Genomic DNA, 9,077 nt, shown 5'->3' on the forward strand with positions numbered 1-9,077 from the left:
ATGTTTAGCATGAATATTTGTAATACCATGAAATCTGCTAAAATACAGGAAAAAATTAAGATGATCTCCAAACAAATGATTATGGATGTGTGTACTGATCACCTAAATTCTTTTTGGAATTGAAAATAGCAGATTGTAACTCTTCCATATGAAGATGATTTCTGCGAGGATGACATCCCAACATAATTTAGACCCTGTCAAATGAATGCAGAGTTAGTAGAATTCTGCAAAAATGAGATTGATAATCTCTTACAAAAGAGTTTGATAAAATATTCTAAATCCCTATGGTCTTGCACTGCATTTTATGTGAATAATACTGCTGAAAAAGAACGTGGTACACCGAGATTAGTGATAAATTATAAGCCTCTTAATAAATGCTTAAAATGGATTAGATACCCTATTCCAAATAAAAAAAGATTTATTCTCCAGATTGTATGATGCCAATATATTTTTAAAATTTAATTTAAAATCTTGTTATTGGCAAATTCAGATATTTAAAGAGCACACTTATAGAACTGCTTTCAATGTCCTATTCGGACAATTTGAATAGAATGTGATGCCTTTTGAATTAAAAAATGCCCCTTCTGAATTCCAGAAAATAATGAATGACATTTTTAATCCATATATGAATTTTATTATTGTTTATATTGATGATATTAGTATTGCATTTTAAACACCTTGATATATTTGAAAAGATTGTGATACAAAATGGCTTGGTGATATCTAAAACAAAAATGAGTTTGTTTCAGACAAATATTCGATTTTTAGGTCATAATATTCGTCAAGGGAAGAAAATCCCTATCCAACATTCTCTTGATTTTGCTGATAAATTTCCGGTTGTTATTACTGATAGAACTCAATTGAAACAATTCTTAGGAAGTTTAAATTACTTATCCCCATTTTATGAAAATCTGTCAAGAGATTTAACCCCCTTACATGATATGCTAAAAAAAGGCTTTCAAGGTCCTTGGACTAATAGTCCATACAAACCTTGTTAAACATATTAAACAACGACTCAAATCTCTGCCTTGCTTAACATTAGCTAACCCAGATTGGCAAAAAATTGTAGAAACTGATGCTTCTAATATTGGTTATGGTGGGATACTCAAGAAAGTTAATCCCTATGATAATACTGAACGATTAATTCGATTTCATTCTGGGAAATGGAATGATAGTCAAAAAAAGTATGCAACAATTGTACATGAAATGTTAAACATTGTTAAACGTGTTCTTAAATTTCAGGATGATTAATATAATCAAAATTTTTTTATTAAGATGCTCAATCAGTGAAGTATATGTTTGACAAAGATTTTAAACATGATGCTTCAAAATTAATCTTTGCAAGATGCCAGGCTTAACTAGCCCCTTTTGATTTTGAGATTTAATATAAGAAAAGAATTGATAATTCCCTACCTGATTTTTTATCTACAGAATGCCTCAGTGAAAAATAATTTTTTAAACTCATTTCCTCTCTGAAAAACCATTAATCACCATTATAAAGGCACTTCCTTTAAACACAGATATGCATATTCATATAATTGAGAAAATCATCCATGAACTAATCGAAGATGAATTTGCAGTCTTCAATTATGAAGAAATTAGAGATGAGATAGATTGGTATGATATTGATCTATTTTGTACAACATGACTACAGATCTGCCCTAGCAAATGGCCGGAGAAAAAGGTAGAGGCCGAGGAAAATACGATCTTGCACTGCATTTTATATGAATAATGCTGCTGAAAAAGAACGTGGTACGCCGAGGTTAGTGATAAATTATAAGCCTCTTAATAAATGTTTAAGATGGATTTGAGGGAGACCGTCTATGAACCTAGTCTTCCGATAATCATATCTATTTTTGGGTAAATCCATGATCCTACTTAGGAAGGTGTCTTTATAACACCTAAATTCTCCTAATGTCCTACATCTAAGGCCATTTAAGAGCATTCGAGTATTTTCATATTGATTGGTAAATGTACCTACAAAATATGGTAAAGTAATAAGCATAAGAGTCTAATCAAAGTAGATAATAATCTGTAATAAATTCTATAAGAAAGACAGATTAGATCAGAACCAGGGGAATAATTATAACTATGATTTTTTATATTCAAAGTCAAAGCTCATGAATATTTACATCAGACAAAGATAATCGCAAATTTGGCTGTATGTTAAAATATACTGGAACATATGCTACTGTGGATTCAATGGTCTAGCTAGAAATCGTGCAACATCTTTGCATACTATTGATTCTGTATCTATACCTGTATCTACTAGTTTTATAGAAAGGATAAAAATTGATCCTAAGACCAATATTATAGAGGATAGAAATAACATCTCTGATAGGGATAACCCAACTTCTTCTGAAATGGAGTTTGATGTTAACAGTGTTTAATATAATTCCTCACCAAATAAATTTTAGTCTTGTTCCCAAGCAAGGAGTTATATTAAAAGAGAATTTTTTGATAAAAAATGGAATCAATTTAGAATTTGGTTCTTTGAGACTTATAGTCCAGATGAGTTACGTAATATTTCTCAAGAATTTTATGAGATGTGTACATTGCATAATCAGATTCTGTGCTTTGTGCCATGGTTTGTAACCATATATTTTCCATTGTATGTTAAGATTTTGGAAAGATCTTATCAGGATGCGAGTGGTAATATTCTTCAAACTATTTACCCTCTCCAATCACCTTTTATATTGCGTAATAATACTGGTATTACATTTTCTTCTTTCCAAAAATTCATTGATAATGGAATTGGTAAGGTAACTATTGCAAAAATAAATAATTTGATTGCTCAAAATAATTATTTGATTTTATATGTGAAAGTTTTGGGAGAACATATTTTTTCTCTTGATAAAAAGTTGGATGAATTGGTTGAGATGGTGAAAAAGTTAGGTGTTAAGTCCGATATTGCCTCCACTTCAGAGGATAAAAAACAAGACTTAATAGCTAAGCCTTGCATTCAGATGCCTCTGGATATTGAGGGATTTGAAATATTATCTCATATTGAAGAATTGGAACAACTTCTTGAGAAGAAGTTTTTTAATTTAAAAATTAAACCCATTGATCTAGCTAGTGCCTTTTCTAATAGCATAGAGTCTACTCCTGATATGGGTAATGAAATTCACTTAGAGCTTACAGTAAATGCCTTATAAAAGCTACTATCAGCCTTCTTTTATTCAACCCTTGAGAATTTTTTACAGAAGAAAGAGAGGAGACCAAACTGGCGAAGAGAGAAAATGAAAGTAGAAAGAGAAAGTTGAAAAGCCTTGACCTTCCCTAACACTCGAAGGTCGAAAAAGGAATCTATACACAGTACTTATGGTTCCACATTCGAGTCCCTATGCACAGTGTATCTACTGTGTAAATAGTAAAAGAGGGTCCCACATCGAGTCCATATATCTTGTTCTTGTCTAAACAACATCTTTTCCCTTTTTCAGCTTTGAAGAAATTCCTCTGTTTTTGCAATGGCTTCTTCATTCAGATTATCTTCTAAAACAATTGGCTGAGAATTTAAAGGTCTCATTGTGGTGACCCTTGATCTTGCAAAGTTTGTTTTTACCAATAAGGTCGGATTTGATGTAACATATATCAATTTGTATCTTGGGTTCAGAGTAGATAATAATCTGTAATAAATTCTATAAGAAAAATAGATCAGCTCAGAACTAGGGGCATAATTATAACCATGAGTTTTTATATTCAAAGTCAAACCAACAAGGATATTTACATCAGACAAAGACAATTGCAAATTTGGCTGTTTGTTAAAATATACTGGACTATATGCTACCATGGATTCAATTGAACCAATAAGAGGCTCTCTTAAATTTAGATTTCGAGTAACCCGAAGTGCAGCTAGAAATGTCTCTGGTAGCCCATTAAGAGTTAATAGTTTAAAAGTAATCTGAACCATTCCAATATGCATGAAATTATAATGGCATTTATACATGTCGATATCACGTTTATTTAACAATCTAATTGTCTGCTCATCCGCATTTAATGCTAAAGACTACTCAGTAGTTTCTATAATTTGCTTATAAAGCACTTTATCAAAGAAATCATATTCATAAATGATTTTTATATCTACCTTGGGGATAGTTCATCAGTTAAGAAATTATCCCACCAAACAGAAAGTTGGCCAGTAAAATCAGCAACAATCATTTTATAGAAGACTACATCTGTATTTTTTTATGATTTTTGGTAGAAGCCGTAGCTTTTGCAATTGTAGAATACATTAACATACGGTGAACAAGGATAGATAGTTGTCTTTCATACAAACCATCCAAGTTCCTCTCATAAATTGCATCTCTGGTAGAAGAGGTATTAGTCTGATTCCAATCTCTTTCCTCTATCAAAACATCTTGAGGAGTTGGACGCGGATAATGATTGGGAGTCATTTAGGGTATGTCATCATATTTTTCCTCGGTTTCTATTTAACCAAACCTTTGAGCTTATTGAGCTCTGAGTGGATTTCATTACCCATTTTAGGAGTAGACTCTATGGTCCAGCTAAACTTTTCATATCTATGCTAGAGATCTAACTTCTCTTACATAGTAACTATGAAGGATCCAGACTCTATCAAAATATAAAAGAATTTTTTTATAGTTTCTTGACTCGATTCTAAAATGGTTGGTATAGTCAAAATTAGTACCTCTTATGATGGCTTTTTCTTAGTGACTATGCCCAACAAACCGTGAATTTTAAGCCCGTTAAAATTGACAAAAGAGTGTCACTTTTCTCACGATTAGAAATGCTAGACACATGGGCTCATCATAGGTAGGTATTAATCTTTTGACAGACCCTTTGTTCGGGTAAGAGAATTGATATCTCCATACAATCAATAAGTTGTTTAAAATTCTATTATATTTTGGTTGGTGCCTCAGTTACTGAATGATTAATTCGATTTCATTCTGGGAAATGGACCAATACTCCAAAGAAGTATGCAATGGTTGCACATGAAATGTTAACCATTTTTAAATGTATTCTTAAATTCCAGGACGATTTATATAATCAATTTTTTTTATTAGAACATATGCTCAATCAATGAAGTATATGTTTGAAAAAGATTTTAAACATGATGCTTCAAAATTAATCTTTGCCAGATGGCAGGCTCAACTAGCCCCTTTTGATTTTGAAATTCAATATAAGAAAGGAATTGATAATTCCGTACCTGATTTTTTATCCAGAGAATACCTCAGTGTCAGGACCCAAACTAGGGCCTGGCCATGATGGACATTCCGAACCAAGAAGGCTCAGGCGTCTTACTCTATCTAGTAATGATGCACAACATTCACATAATAAAAGAAGATGCGGAAATATAATCTGATATGGAAACATGGTCATAATATGGATTCAGTTTAACAAGAAGGAATGAAATCTAAAAATCACTAACAACATCAGGAACAGTCTGCTAAATCTCTACTACATGAAAATCTGAAAACTATCTGAAAACTAGGACAAGGCCCCTAGTAAACCAAAACTGTAATAGATGACAAAATGTAAAAAGGGCAGGCCTTCTGGAATAGAAAAGGCTCACCACTACACAATCCGATCTGTTGTCTAAAATATCTACTACTTATCTAGATCACTAGACTGAGCCTCAGAACCTGAGAGGTAGGGGAGGGGGGTCAATACAGATGTACTGGTATGCAGAGAAAATCCTAAATAATCATTTATATTCAACATATATAAGGGCAATTTAATGCAGTTCATAAACATATCATATAGTAAGAAATCACATGGGAATTTAAAAAGACTCTGTGAAAACATCTTAAATCTGTAACACTCTTTGTCTTACTTCTGCGCTAGGTGGTGTACCCTACAATCTGTAATCCCATAGGCCATATGGGATCTGCCATTAACTTGGCAACCAAGCCCCCGACCCAAGTGTGCCAGAAAGGTCGGAGTCTCTAAATCTACTACGCCACATGGTCGTCGCCAGCGTACAATAATAATCTACCCATATCGACAAATTCGATTTCAAGCTAAGAGTTTCTTGAACTCATGCCTTATTCAGGTAACCACCTAACCCTCTTTATGCCTATTTTTATTTCTTTAAACATGCATGCTCTAAAAACATACTCTGAAATCTGTAAGTCTGTCATGGCATATACAAATATATTGTATCATCATACCATTGACTTGGAAGTCGTATTCTCTGAGCCATTTATAGTAATTTATATCTCTATTTTCAAATCAAAGTTCAGAACCACCATATCAACAATTCATTGAAGAAACTCATGTAAAGCCATGCAGTTAATTCTCTTTATCAATGATTCAGTAAACAAAGGTGGTCATGTTAAAAATCTCAATCTCATGCAATTCTCTCGCTTTAACATCATATAGTTATATGAAGAAACACCCTCTCAACAATTTGAAATTATATTCAAGTACAAGGACATTGAAAAAACATCTTTCAAATCATAAAACATGCATTTGAACTCTTTTCCAACAAAACCATAAGCTTTAATCCAATACAAGAGAGGGAGTTCATAATTTATGCTCTCAAACAATCTTAAATCTGAAATCCCATACATATACATACACATGTAAATCAATTTAGGGGGTAGGACCACAAGGTCAAAACAATAGTAACATTAAAACATTCAGAGTATGTAATTTAGAACATAGTTTTCAAAACCCCTTCGAAATTCATGCATAAAATCTTAAAAATCATGCTCTAATGGTTGTAAGCCCATGTACTTTTTAGGATATACCACACATACCTCTATTTAGGAAAGTAAAGGATGATTCATGGTGCCCACGCTTGGGGATTCCAAATCTTCAATCAATTTCAAAAAGCCACGGTTGAATCTTAAGTTGTTTGATTTTCTTGTTTGAAACCCTAAGGAGTGTTCTTGGTGGTTTTTGATGAAAATAACAATAATGAGGTCATTTGGGATTAAAATCCCGTGTTTAAGATGATAAGAGGGTAGAAAATACCAAATGTACCCATAATGAGACATAATGAAAATATAACTGGGAGCCCAATTTTATGGGCCACCGCAATGCACCACAATCGCGGTGGCTAACTGGAAATTGATGAATGGGATTCTTAGGACCACCGCGATGCGGAGCCATTGCGTTGTCCCACTAGTTGGGACCTGGAGCTTCAACGTAATGCGCCACAATCGCGCTAGGCTACTAGAATTTGACAATTTCTAAATAGACCCACACCGCAATGCGCCAAGAACCAAAATGACTGTGTTTTACGATTAGGACTTAAATTAGCCATAACTTCTTGCCCGGGTATCAGATTTGGGCGAATCTTATATCGACGGAAAGCTCATTCAATTTTCCACATAGTAAAAGGTCAAAATTAGGGAAATTATATATGGATTAAAATTTACTCATTTTTGAACCCAAAAATGAGACTAAGTCTCTTTGACACTATTCTAGTCATTTAACTCTAAGAGCATATTACCACGAGCTAACACAGGGACGATTTTGGAAGGTGTTACATTATCCCCCCTTTGGGATCATTCATCCCTAAATGATGACGCGGAACACAAACAAGCATGATTTAAAGTACACTAAGGCTATAAAAGAATAAGACAAGGATTGTACCTTTTATTTCATCATTCACCGGATCAAATAAGTCTGGGTATCTATCTCTTATGTCATTTTCTGTTCCTAAGTTACTTCCTCAACTTTCTGATTTTTCCACAAAACTTTGACCGAGGCTATTTCTTTGCTCCTCAGTTTCCTAACTTCGCAATCCAAGACTGCCACGGGCTCTTCTTCATAGGATAAGGAGTTTGTCACTTTGACCTCCTCTACAGGCAATACTAATGAATGGTCTCCAGTATATTTATTTAACATGGATATGTGAAATATCGGATGAACAAAACCTAAACTTGTTGGCAACCCCACCTATCTTTCTCAAAATATGGTATGGTCCTATATAGCGAGGACTCAGCTTATGTTTCTTCCCGAATCACATAATTCCCTACATAGGGGAGACTCTGAGAAACACCCAATCACTAACCTCAAACTCTAAGTCTCTTCTCCTAACATCAGTGTAGGATTTTTGTCTACTCTGGGCTATTTAAAGTCGTTCTCTAATAATTTTAATGTCCTTCATCTCCTGATGAACAAGATCTGGCCCGAATAACTTAGTCTTACCCACTTCATACCACCCTATCGGTCATCTATATCTTCTCCCATACAAAGCTTCAAACGGAGCCATCTTAATACTGGTATGGTAGCTGTTATTAGAAACAAACTCTATTAACAGCAAGTGATCTATCCAGCTACCTTTGAAGCCAATCGCACAAGCCCTCAAAATATCCTCAAGGGTCTGAATGGTTCGCTTGGCTTGCCCATCAGTCTGACGGTGGAAAGTAGTACTTAGGTTTACTTGGGTACCTAAACCCCTCTGAAAAGACCTCCAAAACTATGAAGAGAATTGCATACCTCTGTCAGATATGATGGATATTGGTGCCCCATGCAAATGGACTATCTCTTCAATGTATAGCTTGGCATAATCATCTCCTAAAAAGTTGGTCCTCACAGGAAGAAAGTGAGCTTACTTGGTTAGCTGATCAATAATTACCCAAATAGAATTATACTGATATTGGGCCCTCAGAAGTCCCATAATGAAATCCATATTGATCATTTCCCATTTTCATAAAGGCAAAGCAATCTCATGGGAAGTACCACCGGGCGTCATATGCTCTACCTTAACTTGTTGATAGTTCAAACACTTGGAAACATATTTAGCCACATCGTGCTTCATATTATTCCACCAATAAAAGGTTTTCAGATCATGTTACATCTTGGTAAAGCCTGGGTAAACAACATACCTCGAAGTGTGATCTTCATCAAGGATTCTCTTCTGCAGACCATCTACATCTGGCACACACAATCTACCCTGATATCTCAAAATACCATCATCACCAATTTTAAAGGACATCACCTTCTGTTGACCTATAACTTTCTTGATTCGCATCAAGATGGGATCTTCGATCTGCTTCTCTTTAACTTTTGCACAAAGAAATAATTTAGTTATCTCGTGAGCAACTACCTGTGACGCCCCAAAATCAGATCCCGAGATGTCACACGGTGCTTAGGATCATAAG

This window comes from Capsicum annuum, chromosome 1, assembly GCF_002878395.1.
Source record: "Capsicum annuum cultivar UCD-10X-F1 chromosome 1, UCD10Xv1.1, whole genome shotgun sequence".
Classification (NCBI taxonomy): Eukaryota; Viridiplantae; Streptophyta; class Magnoliopsida; order Solanales; family Solanaceae; genus Capsicum; species Capsicum annuum.